This window comes from Hesperophylax consimilis, chromosome 31 (assembly GCF_061612785.1).
Source record: "Hesperophylax consimilis isolate HC1 chromosome 31, BYU_Hcon_1.0, whole genome shotgun sequence".
NCBI classification, from domain to species: Eukaryota; Metazoa; Arthropoda; class Insecta; order Trichoptera; family Limnephilidae; genus Hesperophylax; species Hesperophylax consimilis.
In genome coordinates this window covers 8,868,185-8,886,180 of record NC_142866.1, presented here as the reverse complement: position 1 = coordinate 8,886,180, position 17,996 = coordinate 8,868,185, and the positions used below count along the sequence as shown (strand labels likewise).

Sequence of the window (17,996 nt, the reverse complement as noted above, 5' to 3'; positions counted from 1 at the left end):
GTTGGGAGATTGGGAGGCGAGTGTTCTTTGTCAATAGGGAACAATCTGAGTATAGGGCTTTTATTTAGGTTTATTTGGTTGTTGATGACTTTGCTATTGACGTTTATGGCTTTCCTTAACTCTAACGCTTCTAAGTTATCCAACCTAAGACCTATTCCGTTTTTATGTAATAGGCTGACGCCAGTATTTTTGTCGAACGTATGGTTTGTTGCTATGAGGTGATTTGCAAATTCGGAGAATCCATTACTGTTTAAGCATCTTAGGTGTTCTTTGACTCGCGTTTTGATATTACGCGCTGTTTTGCCTATGTAAAACGCGGGACAGTCACTACATTGCAGTGAGTAAATACCTGAGTGATTTAACCGATGTTCTTTGTCTTTAACGTTCATCAAAAATTTACCTATACTATTGTTAGTGTAAAACGCTGGTTTGATATCTGGTGGGAGGTTTTTTATGCTTTTTTGAGAGAAATTATCGATGTACAAAATTCTACGCCATTGTTGAGGTTGATTATTATTAGTTGATATATTATTATTATGAGGGGAGCTGTTAAATAGAAATTTGCTTGTCGATAATCTTTTTAATTTCTTGTTTAGGATGTTATTGACCATATTTGCATTATAGCCATTATTAATCGCGATTTGTTTAATCGTCGCTAATTCTAATAAGAAGTTGGAATTTGATAACGGGACGGTAACTAATCTATGGATCATGGAATGGAAAGCAGAATGTTTGTGGGAGATGGGATGGTTAGATGAATTATTAATAGTTGTATCAGTGTAAGTGGGTTTACGATAGATTTTAAATTCTATTTTATTGTTAATGATTGATAGGGTGAGATCTAAAAAGTTTAAGCTAGAATTAGTTCCTATTTCTATTGTGAATTTAATTTTTGTATGAAAAGAGTTTATTAGTTTTAGGAAGGAATCAAGTTGGCGCTCAGTACCTGTCCAGATACAGAAAACATCATCGACATATCTCTTCCACAATAACACATTCTTTAATAATGGCGATTTACAGTTAAAAATGTTATTCTCTAGATTGTCCATAAATATGTCGGCGATGAGGGGAGAAGTCGGAGCTCCCATTGCCAGGCCATCTGTTTGTTGATAAAAAAGTTCATTGTATTGGAAATAATTTTGACTTAGACAAACATTAAATAGGTGAGAAAGTTCCTTAGAGAAATTATTTGGTAGTTTTGAATTTTGTAATAATTTGAACAATATGCTTTTACTTTCATCTACGGGAATATTTGGAAATAAGTTAACAACATCAAATGAGACTAATTTTGAATTATTCGGAATATGTAGATTTTTCAGTTCATCAATCAAAGTGAATGAGTTCTTAATGGTGAATTTCGGAGCAAACACTTTAGAATTATTAAATACTTCAGTTATAAATGAAGCTGTTTTGAAATTCGGAGAATTACAACTTGACACGACCGGCCTAATAGGTTTGTCGTTTTTATGGATTTTTAAGAAACCATATAATTTAGGGGCCAATGGATTTTTTGTTAGAAATTTTACTTGTTGGTATGAATTGTCTTGAAAGATAGGGGATTTGCATGAATTCAAAGCACTTTTAATGTTATCTAGGTATTTGGTAGTGGGGTCTTTAGGTAGAATGTCAAATTTGTCCGTCTTAATAAAGTCTTGCACTTTGGAATTATAGTCACTTTTATTCATTATAATTATCGTGTTGCCTTTATCAGCCTTTGTTAAAATTAATTGTTCATCCTTTAATTTCTTCCTGATGTTCAGCATAATGGATGTTTCACGATTATAGTTGACTTTAAGTGTAGGAATGAGCTTTTTTATTGTTTCTGCACTTTTGTATAGAGGTGGTCCAGGTTTATTATATAACGCGGTCTCGATGTCCACTGCAACGTTTTCCACTGCACTAATGTAATTCTTTTTATTATAATCTAAGTTGTATTTTAAACCTTTAGATAACAGAGTCAGCTCGTTTGGTTGGAACTGAACTGATGAGAGATTCTGTAACCGGTCGAAGAACTGATGGGTATATTTTACTGGTTCATTGTTATTATTTTTATGTTGTGACAGATTAAGGTTAATTAGTTTTTTGTTTATGATTTCACGTTTTTTGTAGGCCTTTATAGAGGCGAAGTTTCTAACTTTGTCGTCAAACAGATCCCATTCAACCGGGTGTAATTCGTTCACCAATTCTATGTGTAAAACTTTTAACGTTAATTTAATATTATTTCTCATTTTATATGCACTTTTTAGGTCTTCTTTTAACCATGCAATTTTAGCTTTAAATACAGATGTTTTTGAAATGTCCGGTTTATTGTTCATATTTTTAAACTTAGCGTTCAGATATTTAGGGAAAACTTTCATTTTAAGACACTGTTTGTAAAAGAATATATCCACACACGAAATTCTATATTTTACGGTAAATTTTTTATACATTTTTGCTTTAATAGCTGTACTTGCTAATATTATTTCTTCATATGAAGCGGTTACTTTGTGATGTGACATTATAATTTAAAATTAAACAGTAACTTTGTAAACATCACTTATGGGTAAATACTTAATGCCGACCGGGTTTCGCTACAACCGTAGCAAATATGGTCAATAACAATAACATCCTAAACAAGAAATTAAAAAGATTATCGACAAGCAAATTTCTATTTAACAGCTCCCCTCATAATAATAATATATCAACTAATAATAATCAACCTCAACAATGGCGTAGAATTTTGTACATCGATAATTTCTCTCAAAAAAGCATAAAAAACCTCCCACCAGATATCAAACCAGCGTTTTACACTAACAATAGTATAGGTAAATTTTTGATGAACGTTAAAGACAAAGAACATCGGTTAAATCACTCAGGTATTTACTCACTGCAATGTAGTGACTGTCCCGCGTTTTACATAGGCAAAACAGCGCGTAATATCAAAACGCGAGTCAAAGAACACCTAAGATGCTTAAACAGTAATGGATTCTCCGAATTTGCAAATCACCTCATAGCAACAAACCATACGTTCGACAAAAATACTGGCGTCAGCCTATTACATAAAAACGGAATAGGTCTTAGGTTGGATAACTTAGAAGCGTTAGAGTTAAGGAAAGCCATAAACGTCAATAGCAAAGTCATCAACAACCAAATAAACCTAAATAAAAGCCCTATACTCAGATTGTTCCCTATTGACAAAGAACACTCGCCTCCCAATCTCCCAACTATCCCTACCTCTTCCACTGTGGCTCAGACTGTCCACCTACCGTGATATCTACACATGTTAATTTAATTTTTAGATTTTTAGTATTATACTGCCCTGATGAGGCTACGGTTGTAGCGAAACCCGGTCGGCATTAAGTATTTACCCATAAGTGATGTTTACAAAGTTACTGTTTAATTTTAAAATATTATTCTTTATAAAACTATTTGAGTTGATATAAAACAGAGTTAATTTGAAGCAGTAAATACATTACAGTCATTGACCGTGAATTGGAGCTTCGCCCGCGCCCCGCACTCGCACAATGCCTGTGTTTTCAATAGGTATTCTCACAAATATATCCCGACTCCCCTTTTGCTTTAATTGCAGCCGTGGAAATGCATATTTCGAGTCTTGTATCTTCGGGTGTGAGGCGCGGCTCAAACGCCGCTCCCGAGCCGCCCGAGAGGGGTAAAAGCTCGCCTAGTGATATTTCTGTATTCGTATTTGCATTTTTACATAATACATGTGTGCAAAATATTTTTACACAAAGGGATAAAGTACACGTACACACGTACGCTGGGGCTACACAGGCAACTAACTACGAGAAACTAAAGATATGGGTACTCTGTCCCTCTTCTTTTAGAGCGAGCTTTCATTCGAGCTAGCTACGCGATTGTTGGTGCATGAGCGCGCGAGGTACTCGCTCCGTACACCGTACTGCACACCTTGCACGCCTCTGTTCTGCCTCTATTCATACTTCTTGTTTTCCACGTATTTAATAGCGAACCAAACAATTACACTAAGATTAATAGCTACAATAATGGCCAGCCAACTTGTATTGTTAACACCTTAGCAACGGGGAATACACTAACAAGCTTTTTAACGCTGAAGCGATAGCGTCCGCTTTAATAAACGCTGCAAATTAAATCACTCGGTAAGTAAAACGTATAACAGATGCTTATTAAATGCTTGAACAATCGTTTTTAGTTATCCGTTAAAATACTGATGCACTTTTGAAAACTAATTCACAAAAAAAGTAACTTTTACTAAATACTTTATACTTCAGTGTAAAAATCATCGATTAACCCCCCGCATTTCGAATTTCTACCGATTTATAACATATCAACCACTTATTTAAACACTTTAAGGTTTTAAGTTACTATTTAAATTTGTAGAGCCAAAACGGGTTTGCTTCAAAAATATTTAAAAACACATTTTTTCAATTACTCAACATGTCATAAATATGAACAAATTGGCAAAAGCATTTATCGAGAGTTTTTTTACTATGTTTTAAACTAGTCGTGTTTTATACAATATTTTCACATTTTTCGTGTAATTGTTAATTTTATATACCTATCTCCCTTTAAAATCTTCTTTTTCTTCTTTCTGAATGCTTACTACGGAGCCTTGTTCGATTGTCCAGGTTCAGACTATAATACACACGGTTTCATGGAAAACGGCATCCCATCATAACCAATCAATGGTGTAAGGGTAGGTATAACCTATGCCATGCCAGTGTCACACGATATTATATTTGCTAAGCGTAATAACCGGAAAACCCATCAAACATTTTAAAATGTTGAGTTACATTTTACATGTGTTTGTATACCTTGTGGGATGTGTAGGATTGCAATAACCTCCCCACATTTTGGAATAAATACTAATAATTATTATTATATCATCTGGTTTCCATTTCGAAGAAGATTATCCTTACGTTTTCGTCAACCAATTTAGTTCTGTCGCAAACAGGATTTAAAAAATAAAATCGTTATTTTGTGAAAATGTTGCATAACGTAATATGTATTCGAGTATAAAAATATCGACCTCAAACTTCGAGAATGTTAACGTTCAGGCTTATGCTACTAGTAAGGAAATTATCTCATGTAATTATTATTAATTAACTGATGTCGCTGGCGTTGCCCGTCATGCACACAAATATTTTCAAAATCAGAGATAAATAATAATTTACATCTTATTTTAATCGTCAAGTGTGCAAAATTTCACCAAAAAGTTGGTAGGTATCGAAATTCTTCGTTAAGGGTTGGAAAAAGGCGATGGTGGTGATCTGATAGTGAAATCTCGTGTGGACAGTTCTCTTCCTCTGTTTCGAAGGTCATGTGTCAGCTTTTCTTTATATAAATATATTTTTCTTCTGGTGTAAAAACTATTTTGTAAAAAACATATCCTGTTTTTTTTGCACTATTGCCTTACGCTGGGGTTGCCTAATTGCTGATCTGATTTTTTTGGAAACATTCGTGGATGCGTTTTGAAAAATCGAGAAATGAGAGATGGACTTTTTTGAAATTATATAAGGCTGTAGAGGTATGGACCAGGCGGCGACGCGCGACTGATCGCGTGATTTTTCTTGCACGCCTCGCGGCAGAGTAGGTAATGCACGCTCAATAATTGAGAGTCGTTCTTCACAGTGAAGCCAAAGAACACAATACTGTACTTACTATCTAATATATCCAAACTTCTCTAACAATTTATTTTTATTATTGGTAAACCCACACAGACGCATGTACAAATATTACAAAAAAATATATATATTTTACGTAACAATCGGTCACTTATTTTAAACAATAAAATATATAAATTTGTTTTAGACCATTTTAATTTTAATTGCACTCTACCGGTTTCGGAAGCACCCTTCCTTCGTCGGGAGTATTAAAACTTAATATATTTTTTATTTAAAAATATATTTATTTTATATAAAAACATAATAATGTTAAACTAAAAAAAACTAATTACAATAAAAATGTTTTCTTTTTAACGTAAATACTCAATTCAATAGAGAAAAACGTTTCTCGTGTTTGATTTGGGGAGTAGTGCCACTACAATATATTATATTGGGTAAAGAAAAGAAAGAAAGTTTTTATTTACAAAGTAAGAAAAAAACAAAATGTACAAAGCATGATAACAAAAGTATAGATAATGAAAATAGACAACAATAGCTGTTACTAAATTAGATACATAGAAAATGTAAATAAATATAAGAATATATTTATTTACATAGAACATTAATTTAAGAATAAAAATAATTTTATTACATTTCGGTTAAAAAGTAGGTAGTAGGTGGTGTAAGTACATGGAGTTATTTTATTCATTTGGATTTTAAAGAGCTGATAATATTGTAATTGTTTTAATATTTATTGAAGGGTGCTTCCGAAACCGGTAGAGTGTAATTAAAATTAAAGTGGTCTAAAATAAATTTATATCTTTTATTGTAAATTATGACGAGCCACAAAGTAAATGCTTATTACAAATATGACTTATTTTATATTTTGGCATTATATATTTAAAGTAACAAACCATTTTATAGTGTACCAGCTGAGGGGTACCAGGCGTTGTTCGGGGTTATTCAGGGTGTGAATTCTAGTGTACCTGAAAACCTACCTGCGTCTATAATTAGGGTGTAAATAATACCATTCTAAAGAATTGAAATGTTTACTTTTTCTAAGTTTTTGTTTCACTTGATCGTGCTGCGTCTTCCTCGGCGTGCCTGACTTCCACCATTCACTACTTTACTCTAAATTGGTACTACTAAAAAAACTACAATATATTGACTTTTATTCGACTCTGTGTCGGAATGAAGTTACATACGATTTCTGTGAAAACACAGACATCCCCACAAAATATATTTCATATGGACTGATTTAAAAAATATTGGCATTTAGTGGCAAAAATATAATTATGTAATTCATTTAAAATAATAAATTATTTTTACTTTTGAAAGAACGTCAATGTAAAGGGCTGAAGCAAAAAAAATAATTCTCACCGTCTATCATTATATTTTGGCGGTGAAAGGGATATGGACGCGGACAAACCATTTTTATTGTTGTTTTAAAATGCATATTTTCGAAAAAGCGATGCTTCATGTATCTACTTATATATGTAGATACGATTGTACACGCAGGAACTGAAGTAAACGTTATCGAAGTACCTACCTTTGTCTTTATAATGTAGACAAGGACACTACGTATTGAACCATATCTAATTATAGGGAAAAACTTGCGGTTTCAGGGCGTTTAAACAACATAGCATTTTATGGATGTTTTACAATTATTGTTCTTTGTGGAAAATGTTTCTAAACATACCTTTTTGAAAACGGAATATTTCTATTATTCTTCTAACTGAGATACTAGTTGTCTTACTAATAAGATTCTTACACGCCCTTTCAACGTTGGTGTGGTGAAGCCGGCCTTGAGCCTGGTTTAAGACCGTTTTAGCCAAACAAACGCCGTGGTAATAAGTCAAGTTTTTCACTGTTCCGACTGTAATACTTACACCACGTTTTTTAGTAAGGCTATAGATGTTTGGTATTTGAAGCAGTTAAAACACGCAAAAAGTTAGCTATTTCTTCATGAAATTAATACAACTTTCATCGTATACAATGTATAGTTAAATTCGAGATCGCTAGCAGTACAATTTTCAGCAAAATTTCAGCTTGCAGTACAATTTTATATAAATTTTTTTTCAACTTAATTATAAATGCAAAAGATTTTCAGACAATGATCGCAGTTACACAGGACTAGGTTCAGTGGACGCCATTATTTTTTAATGCAAATCTGCGATGAAGTCGAGTGGTATCTAGAGCTAAAAAGTTCTAGAAACATTTAATGGATTGAAAACAATTGAATAGCATAATCTATTAAACAAATATAAGTTTGATAATAAGTCATTCAGAATCAATGCAAAGAGTTCTAAGTGCAAGAATTCACCCACTACTTATCGATACAAATCCCAGACGTTAACGTAGAGTGGGGTTACATTTGAGCTTCAATGTGGGCTGCCATTGCGCCCTGGTATCCCGCACATACCCGTACTTTAGCAAGTCCACTTTTGCCCACACATAGCCTTCTCTACTTGTCGCACATATATTACGGCCGTGTAAGCGTGTAAACCAGTGTTAGGGCACCCACTGTATTGACTGTACCTCCCCGGCCTTTATGGCTACGGCGAAAGTGGAGGCCTACGCCGAGCCGCCTTACGCTAGCCGATTTGCATTTGCATACTTTAAAATTTACGATTGGATATTGTTTCCCGATGAGAACAGTATTTTCTTCGATCATATCATATGGGAAATATATATTTTAATAATTGCTTGTTTAAAATTGCTACACTGGGAGAAATATGTTATATTTATTCACGATGAAATTTTTTTAAAGCATAATGTCTGTGGTAAAGATATAAAGTACAAACTTCTAGATATACCTAAAAACAATTGCAAACGAAAGTAGGTACGTATTCGTTATTAACATTTTTTCGATTTTAGTGTTTTAGAACTAAAAGGTCAGATGTCACTTATTTTTTTACTGAAGATATTGTGTCGTAAATCCAGAGATGTGCAAAATGGGTACCCAAAACCATTTGAAATGCAAAATGGAAATGGGTCAAAACTTTTCCATTTGAAAAGGCAAAATGCAAAATGGGTTTTAGAAAAGCATTTCAAATGCAAAATGCAAAATACCCATTTTCAAAATGCATTGAAAATGCAAAATGGTTTCTCAGGTCAAACAATTAAAATAATTATAGAATTTTTAAACAATTTTCATTTAATAATGGACATCAATGTAGAACAAACAAATTACATGATGGTAAATCCAAAAACACCACGACTACAGATTATGAAACCACAAAAAATTTTCAAGGGACTAATGTTGCTAACGTAAAAACATAGAAACTGCTATCTAATATTTAATATTACAGCGTCATGGCCCCATGTTCAGTATTTTTTGTAATGGTATCACTCAATTGCCAGGTCTCCTACCAGGGAGCAACTTGACAAATGGAAATTATCTCTCATAGCGAGGTTGAGGACCGACTGATATTTGGGGCTTATGAAAAAAAGGTGAGTGGAGATAGTAGGAAGAATGTTGCAAAAAAGCATTTAAAATGGAAAATGCATTGAGAAAAGCATTTAAAATGCAAAATGCAAAATGGTTTTTAGAAAAGCATTTAAAATGCAAAATACCCATTTTGCATTTTGCATTTCCATTTGAAATGGATTTATTTGAAATAAATCACATCTCTGCGTAAATCATAATTTTAGTATTGGCTCACAATCGATTTAATCAATCCCTAAAAACAATTGCAAACAAAAGTAGGTACGTATTCGTTATTAACATTTTTTCGATTTTAGTATTTTAAAACTAAAAGGTCAGATGTCACTTATTTTTTTACTGAAGATATTTTGTCGTAGGAGTTTTCAAATTCTTTCTAAAACAAAATAAAAATGTTCCCGTGTGGGTTATGTTGTGATTGTACATCGGACATGTATTTTGTTTCCTCTTTTAAAAATAAAGACTTGACAACTCAGTCAATAACCGGTCAACTTTGACTTAATACTTTTTTTTGTACCTATAAGTATAAAACCGTCCTTTGGCTTCTGAGGGAAAAAAGATAATTGCTGAATTATTACCGTTCGGTTTTGTGCCATTTGGACCGACTAATTATGTGTAAATTTGCAATAGGAACCTACTACTGAAAATAAAAATTATACCCTAAAGAACAAACTTTTGTTCGTGTTACCTTTCCCTGTATCTCTAAACGTGAAAACAACAAAACAGTCATTGACTTGGAAAGCGACAGGAATCATTAAGTATCATTATTTCAAATGCAGCCCTCAATAATTGCGGCTCAAAGAAAAATGTGGAAACATCCGGAGTCAATATAAATCTTTTGTGGTGGATTTTCAAACATCCCTCCATATATAAAATAACTATCACAGACCCGTGAAAAATTACAGCATACCTCGATTTTATTTAATTTTGAATATAGAATATTATAATTAAAATAATTTACTGTCACAAATATTTTGTTATAGTTAGGTACTTTATCGCTTGTTTGAATACTTATCTCGAATCATATCTGAAAGGAAAAAACAAGTTATGTAAAATAATGCTAATCTATTGAGAATCTCTTCAAATTATTCGTTATTTGAAGAGATATTATCTGTATAATCCGTAATTGCAGGCCTCACGAATGAATTGACAGACTTCCCAATAAATTATTTTATAAGCAATAATTAATAATAATAATAATATTTGGCTAATTTATACAGCGCCGTTTTCGTGAGAAATCACCTAAAGGGCGCTGTACAAATTTATGTCTTAAATAGTTAATACTAGAACTACTGACTTATCTCTCAGACTTATATCTAGTGACTTACGACTAAGGCCTATAACTATAATTTACATATTTAGCAATTTACAACTAAAATTAATATTAACAATCTAATCTTACCAACGCCAGAAGAAGAAGGAAGTTCTATTATATTAATTATTAGCCTGAAACACTTATCCATATTGAAAAATCTCCTGATAAAAGATACATGACGCCAACGGGACTTGAACCCGTGTCCTTTCGATTTTCGGTCGACAGCTCTGACCACTGAGCTATGGCGGCTTATCTCTTATCCGCGAAATAATTCAATATATACTAGTGTTTCATTCAACAATTACTGCGTGTTACATTTTTTCACCTGAAACAACCAACTTTATTTTAATAATTATTGCTTATAAAATATTTGTTACCCTTTGTGCTATGCATAAAAAATCTTGTCTTAAACATTAATTTACCAAAAAAAAATAATTCCTAATAAATGATGATTAAAACTTAAATGTGTTATGGCGATGTCGGAACACTGTTCTTTTATTCCAATATTTTCGCATTTTGACATTGTGTACTATCAGAACAAACGCGTGTGCATAATCACGCGTTCTGATGTAGTCAAGAAACGGCATGCTATCACGTTTTTAACCAGATTTAACCAATACTATTTTTTATCTTTATCTTTTTTATCTTTTATCTTATAGAGTTACGTAATTCATTGAACTAGAGTTACACAGAACAGACTCACAATCCAAATTCGTTTTTTGATGATGCGTAGCACACTGAACGTTTAATCTCTCGAAAATCTATTCAAATTCATTTCATTATTTTAAAATTTTCGATTATTCTCAAAAGAAATAAGGAAAAATTGTGCTTCTTGTTTGTACCGATTGATAAGGACAATATTTCGACTCATAGGACTAAAAGATGTCTTCGAAATTGATATTCTTACGAAAAACATTTTGAATTTTTTGTTGACGTTAAAAATGCTAGTTTACGAAATATGTTTCTTTGTATTATACAGTTACAATATGTTACCTTACATTATACAGTTACAATATGTTACTTTACATTATACAGTTACAATATGTTTCTTTACACTATCAGTTACGATATGTTATTAGATATGGTACATACAACGTACGTAATAATACCATTTTACTTTTTTCTTCATAGTTTAATTTGATCTTAATTATTAGGTAGGTTTATAAGTAAAAAAAAAAATTGTATACCAAATTAAAAGATAATTTAACCATCAGGTATGAAAGTAGCTATTGGTTTTGGATCAATATTTAAGTTTTTTTACGTGGAATCGGTCATTAATTGCTTTTACTAGGCATTTATCGTCATTAATTGTTCTGATATTTTCCGTTAAGCTATTGAAGTATTTTTTCTTAGATATGTGTTTTGTTTTTTTTTTTCAGTCTTTGTTAAGCTGACTGCAATTTTTTTCACCAAGTAGGAAAAACGACTAGTGGGAAAAATACAGTTATATTGGCACATATCCTACGAAAATAAACTTATGGCTTTTTTAAAGGCTTTTGGTACGTTATTATAAAGTTTTTGTGTTTTATTATTTGAATTATCATGAATTTTTTCTTGATTGATCACCTGAAGTATGAAAGTTTAGTTTGTTTGAACACACGAACACACCCACAGTACCCTGGGTTAATTTCTTCATTGTGTAGCAGTTCGCTTAATGCCAACTTGCAGCCGGAATTTTCGCATTGCACGTCGCGCTACATCGATTTTCCGCGTGATGATTCACCGAGCCAGAGCGAGCTGCGGCGATATGCAGGGCAGGCGGGGTTTTGCAGCGAGCTCGGGCTCGGACGCAACACGGGGCACCCTGCGAGGCGGTCGCGCTGTTTGCTGCCCGGCCCGAGGGTGCTCGCCGCTGCCTGGACCGTGCAGCAAGCAGATCTGCAACACCTCTCCCCTGATCGCGGCTTACGCGTGTTTGTGTTCGAATTTATGACATTCAAGATAACGGGGTCCTGCCTTTATTTGCGGGCCGCATTCAAAATTGCCAATTATATTTTCATGGTGTGCTTACATCATATACTGTCGCTTGCACTATTCTGGTCTTTATTATGGACATTACATCGGTTATGTTGTTTTAAATACTCTAAATAATGAGTTTTAAACAATAGCTTTTTATTATATCTACAAGTTATTTATTACCAGCATTATGTAAAATCAACTACATTATGATAAAAACTTCCACACACACTTTATGAGAAAATATTAAACAAATCAAAAACACAGAATTATTTACCGTATCAAAGCATCCAAATGTAGAAATCTCTTAAAGCTCCCTGTGATATTAAAAATGTGTCGAGCTTAATCTTATTTGAAGAAAAAATATAAAAATATGTATTACAATTAAGCGAAGCCTAAATTGAAATGTATTATTATACTTATGTTAATATAATTAACTAACCACTAGCAGTTAAAAACCCGCTCCGCGGGTTTTTTTCTGCTAGGCCCTGCGGGCGGCACTTAATTGGGCTTCGCCCATTTTAAGTGATATTAACAACAGTTACATTTAATAGATAGATATTACGACATTCACATAGAGAGGGTGAGTATATATATTGTTAAAACACGGAACAGGAAGGAGATAATTAATAATAACATGCTAAATTTACGCATAATAAGAATGACAGTTGTTTGAATAAATGAAATTTTACGTATTTGTGATGGATTATTTCAAATGAAACACTATTATTGCCTACATGTCTACAACTGATATTAACTGTTATCTTAGGTACCTAATATAATTAGCTCATAGGAGACTTGCAGTGCTTAAATATGTGTTACAACCGTCAATGTCTATAAGTTGAATCAATATCGTTTAGTTTGTCACCATTAAAGATAGTTATAACAAAGTTCACTTAAATAATAGATGATTACATATTTATTAATTGTACCAGTGTTTATGAATAAAAGGAGGGGAATTGTGCGATGAGATTAGCAGTCGGTTTAATTAAAAGGTGTTAATTTTACTCCAACTGGTGGTAATTCTTTACCTACAACTGTTACTGTATCTAATAAAGTTTAAAGTTAGATTATATATACAACATCATCAGGAGAGTAAAAATTTATATATAAAGGTAGATTATTACAATATAGCGCCCCTGAGGTGATATCTCACAAAAGCGGCGCTATGCAAATTGTCCAATAAATGAAAAAATATAATGTTTACATTTTATTGTGTATACACCGAAGTCAAAAATTAAATATAGATTGCAATTGGGAAAGAAGGAGTGGAAGGAGGGGGGAGGGGTAACAGTAGGCTGGGTTTATAATAATTAGGAATTACAATATCGTTAGACGGGAAAGACCAGTTGAGTGGGAAAATATTTAAAAGAGAGTTTATAAAAAAATTCTTGTTAATTATATCTGCTTTTATATTAACATGTTTCCTCATTTCTAAAATTTCAAAATTATTTATAGTGAAGTATTTTAAGACCTGAAAAAAACAAATAGCATATAACCATAAAAAATATATTCATAAGACAAATAGCATTTAATAACGGTTATTCTAATAAATTGATAGTTGAAATACTAAATAAAAAAATTAAACATATTCTCTTCAAACGGTCTTTGAAATAGTGAATCTGAGTTTGCAAATCATCTTTTGAATAAAGATCACACTTTCGATAAAAAAATCAGGTCTTAAAATACTTCACTCAGGATATAAAGCACCGCAAATAAATAATTTTGAAATTTTAGAAATTAGAAAACATGTCAATATAAAATCAGTTATAATTAATAAACAAAAAAAACATAAATAATAATGAAAAATGCCATTACAAAGTGATAAGCTTCCAGAAGAAATCTTCTTAGTAAACGCTTGTTAATCGTATAGTCAAATATTGTGAGCTGCATATTTAAATATTCGCGCCATTCATTTGGTTCGTTTTTAAACCGCCAGAGGTGCGCTCCCTGTCGGCCATCTATAGCTGTGCGTATCGGCCATTGAAGGAACGGGTGATTTTTTTTATAAACGTCAAGCATAATCACGTAACTGTGGATAATTTTCATTGTAATGTAATTAATCCAATGGATTATGAACTTTCTAAAACATATTTTCTTCGATATTATCCAAAATTTATATGAGCAGAAACGTTGCTTTTGAAGAAATCTCGTATTATTATGAGGCGATCCTATTTTAGTATGAACTCGTGTCTTAATTTTCAAGTTAGCGGAATTTAACCGAAACAGACAATTTAAATTTGACCAATCAGAGGGCCTACACCGTCCAGACGCTGGAGTATTAATAATATCAGATTACGCCGTTTCCCCGAAGGGGTATCAGAGAGGAGGGACCGCCTAACAACTCGGTCTTGGCATACATTTCTTGCCTAATTCACATTCATACATACTCTTCTATTATTATTTTGACTATTGGCCCGATTCAAGTATCTGATTTACTTGATCGTTCCATGGCTTCTTCGGGCGTCCCGGACTTCTGCTACCATTCGCATTTGTGTCATTTATTCTCCTTAAACTTAGTTCTACATGCCCAAACTTTTCTTCTTAATCTTACTCATTACGATTTCATCAGCCTTGCAATTTTTGCGAATCTCCACATTTTTTAAATGATCATACATGGTTTTATTATATTTTTATATTAGATCTATTATTTTAATTTTAATAAATAATAATTAAATTAATTAACTAATGCTAGTAAACTTATATTAAACTCGTAGACCCCGCAATGTTTCCCTATTGCTAATATCTGTATTGGGCGTCCGTGACTTCTTCCACCATTCATTACTATATACCACAATGTTACTGTTAAAAAGCTATATTACATCGACTTTAATTCAATTCCTTATCTCATTCCGGTGCAAAGATATGGCGTTAAGTATTTCTCGGGCGTCCACGACTTCCTTTACCATTAAAACCTCTCTATAAGCACTCCCACTACTTTTGAGGTTTGCGATGACAAACACACGCAGACTGATTTTTATATATATATTAAGACTAGCTATCGTGGACCAGGCGTTACTCCACTTTTTATAAATATAATATGCATGTATTATATGTATAAACCTTCCGGAAGAACTTCTACAAATAATATCTTATGAAAATACATTGCATGGTTTAGAAGAACTAAGTACATAAACAGGCAGACGCGGATAGCGACTAAATTTTATACCATTTAGTGATGAATGAAGTGAATTTGTTTCCAAGTTGTGTAGATTAGCGTAGATTTTGTTTTTGTATTTTATATCAGTGCTACTGCGAATTTTTTAAAAGATCTATTATACTCTTTTTCTAAAGTCTATAAAGCTTACAATATTATTATTTTTTAAATCAACAACTAGACTACCAAAGTCAATCAATATTTAGCAAAAGTATTTCAGAGCTTGTAAGCAAAAATATGCAGACCACGGAACTACAGAGGGATTCTATCTTAAAATGGAAAATGGCAAGGATATCGTTGTTTTAAGAGAAAAATTTAAATGCTATTCGCAGAGGCAGAACAAAAAGTTGCGGAATTTATCAATATTTTCCTTTGACCCGACGAATAATAATTTCACTCGCGCATTTCTTTTTAGATGTTTTGTACATCAAACGTTTCGGACGGTTCTTTTTGTCAGGTCCGTTCGCGCTAACTGAGAGCTAGCACAGAAAATAATTACGTTACATAAAAGCTTTTCTGTTTGCGCCACGAGCTTTATTCTCATCTTTTCAATTCTTCGCGGAATTACACAATGCACAGTTATTGAACGACCTGTCGGGCTTATCTTACCGGATTCCTTAGCTGGACGCTACACTAAAATATAAATAAACCCTGAAAAACTTACTTTAATTAATGAGATACAACATGTAGATTATTTTTTCTCCGACAACTTTTCAAATCTCTGCGTACGCCTATAAATTTTGCTTAGTACATGGAAAAAAATTAGCATTACCAAATTATTAAAATCCTGTTAAAAACGGGATAGCGTACCGTTTCCTAATAAACTTTTAGTACAGTCATCAAATATCAGAACACGTGTTCATACACCTACGTTTTTTTTATGAAAATATGCGAAAATACTAGAATATTTATGAATACGTGTTCACAAAACATTCACATTTTACTCATAGTTTATTAGAAAACCTGTCAATACGAATAGTTTGAAGAGATTCTTAGTAAATTAGTAATATTTTATACAAGTATGTTTTCTCCGAGTAATTTGTGTTGTTTAAAACCATTTACGGTACATCCTCACCTTCTTGTTCCCATCTCGTTTTCCTATCTACAACCTTCAGCCTCACAAACTACCCTACAATTGGGGTTTCCATAGTCTCACTGGCTCCAGACGGTTGGTTGCAGTTGGGACTCTTGTGCGGTATTCACAATTGAAAAAACAACCTATTTCTGTTCGTACCTACCTTGCTCTTTTGGTAATTACATTATTTTCATATTACTTTTCTTTTAGGTCTCTATATACCTATGTAGTAAATGCAATTGAAATTAGGTCGGTACCTACACACTTTAAAACATGAATATTTTAAATGGAGGAGCATGAAAAGACAAATTTATAACCACACCTTCATGTTCACATTTATGGTTAAATCTAACACTCTTTACTTACAGTAGTTACCACGCACAATCTGTTAGGTTGTTAGGTGTTTTCAATATTAAGTTTCGTAAGCTGATTTATTTTTTTCTTTTAAAAAATCAACCCGTAAAAGCAAAGTTTTTTCACCATAATTTTTACTATAAAACTATTTAAAAACGTAAAATTGTTTGGTTTTTTTAACTGAGGATTGAACCCCCCTCCCTAGGGTCTGGCTTTCAACTGCCGTGAACTCTAAATATCTTTGAAAACTAAAAACTTCCCGATTGGGTAGGACCCAGTGGCGGCTCGTGACTTTTTGGTAGAGCGCTAATATTAAGTAAAATAAAATTATTGATGTCGTTGTAGCCAGAAATTTTTTAAATTTTTTTACTAAAATATGATTTTTTGTATAAGATTTTCATCAAATTTCGGTTTGGCAGTGCGCTGCACCGATTTCCTGAAAATTTTCATACAAAAAATCGAATTTTCGAAAAAATGAAGTAATATTTCTGGCCACAACAACGTCAATAATGCCTTTTTTATTTAATATAAGGAACTGAATCACGTGCCGCATTTATTTCGAATAGTAATTGCTGTAATGTCGTACAATTTCAGAGAAATGTGAATATTTCCACGTGCGTATGCGTTATTGCAACCAAAACGCTTTGTCCTCTACAACGAGTCTATCTGCTGAGTTTTAGCCGGAACAGGGTTAATTTCCAAACCAAAGATTTGCATTCATTCAAATGAACTTAATAAAATAAAACCTGTGTAGCCCCACACATGTTCGCATGCGTGCAAAATGGATTATACTTTTTTTTGGAACCCCGCACTTAATATCAGTTTGAAATATTATTTTTAGGTAGGTAAGGTATGTTTTGCGGGCATAGAGCAAAAATAAATATATATTCCTGTGTGAATTCAGATTTGCCAAGGGCTTAGAGCACTGTTAGTATACAACGTGTTCTCCGGCGGGTCCGCTTAATGACATTAAGAATATTTTTACATAATTAAGTTTTTCCTATCTAACGTACCGTACCGGGCCTTTAAAAATTACTTGACTGCTTTACCTGAAATTTCTCGTAGTTACATCAGTGTCGTTCACTGAAAAGTCACCTTCATTAACACATTAAGAG

The 17,996-nt window shown here is 32.8% G+C and overlaps 1 protein-coding gene and 1 non-coding gene across 3 annotated transcripts in view; one reads left to right on the top strand and one right to left on the bottom strand.

The window, feature by feature from the left end:
* Window positions 1-17,996, top strand: part of LOC149409410 (protein bric-a-brac 1-like) — a 391,246-nt gene that overhangs the window by 124,118 nt on the left and 249,132 nt on the right. The window lies entirely within an intron of this gene.
* On the bottom strand, window positions 10,516-10,588 carry TRNAF-GAA (transfer RNA phenylalanine (anticodon GAA)). Its single transcript has one exon. It is a non-coding gene; the product is annotated as a tRNA-Phe (tRNA).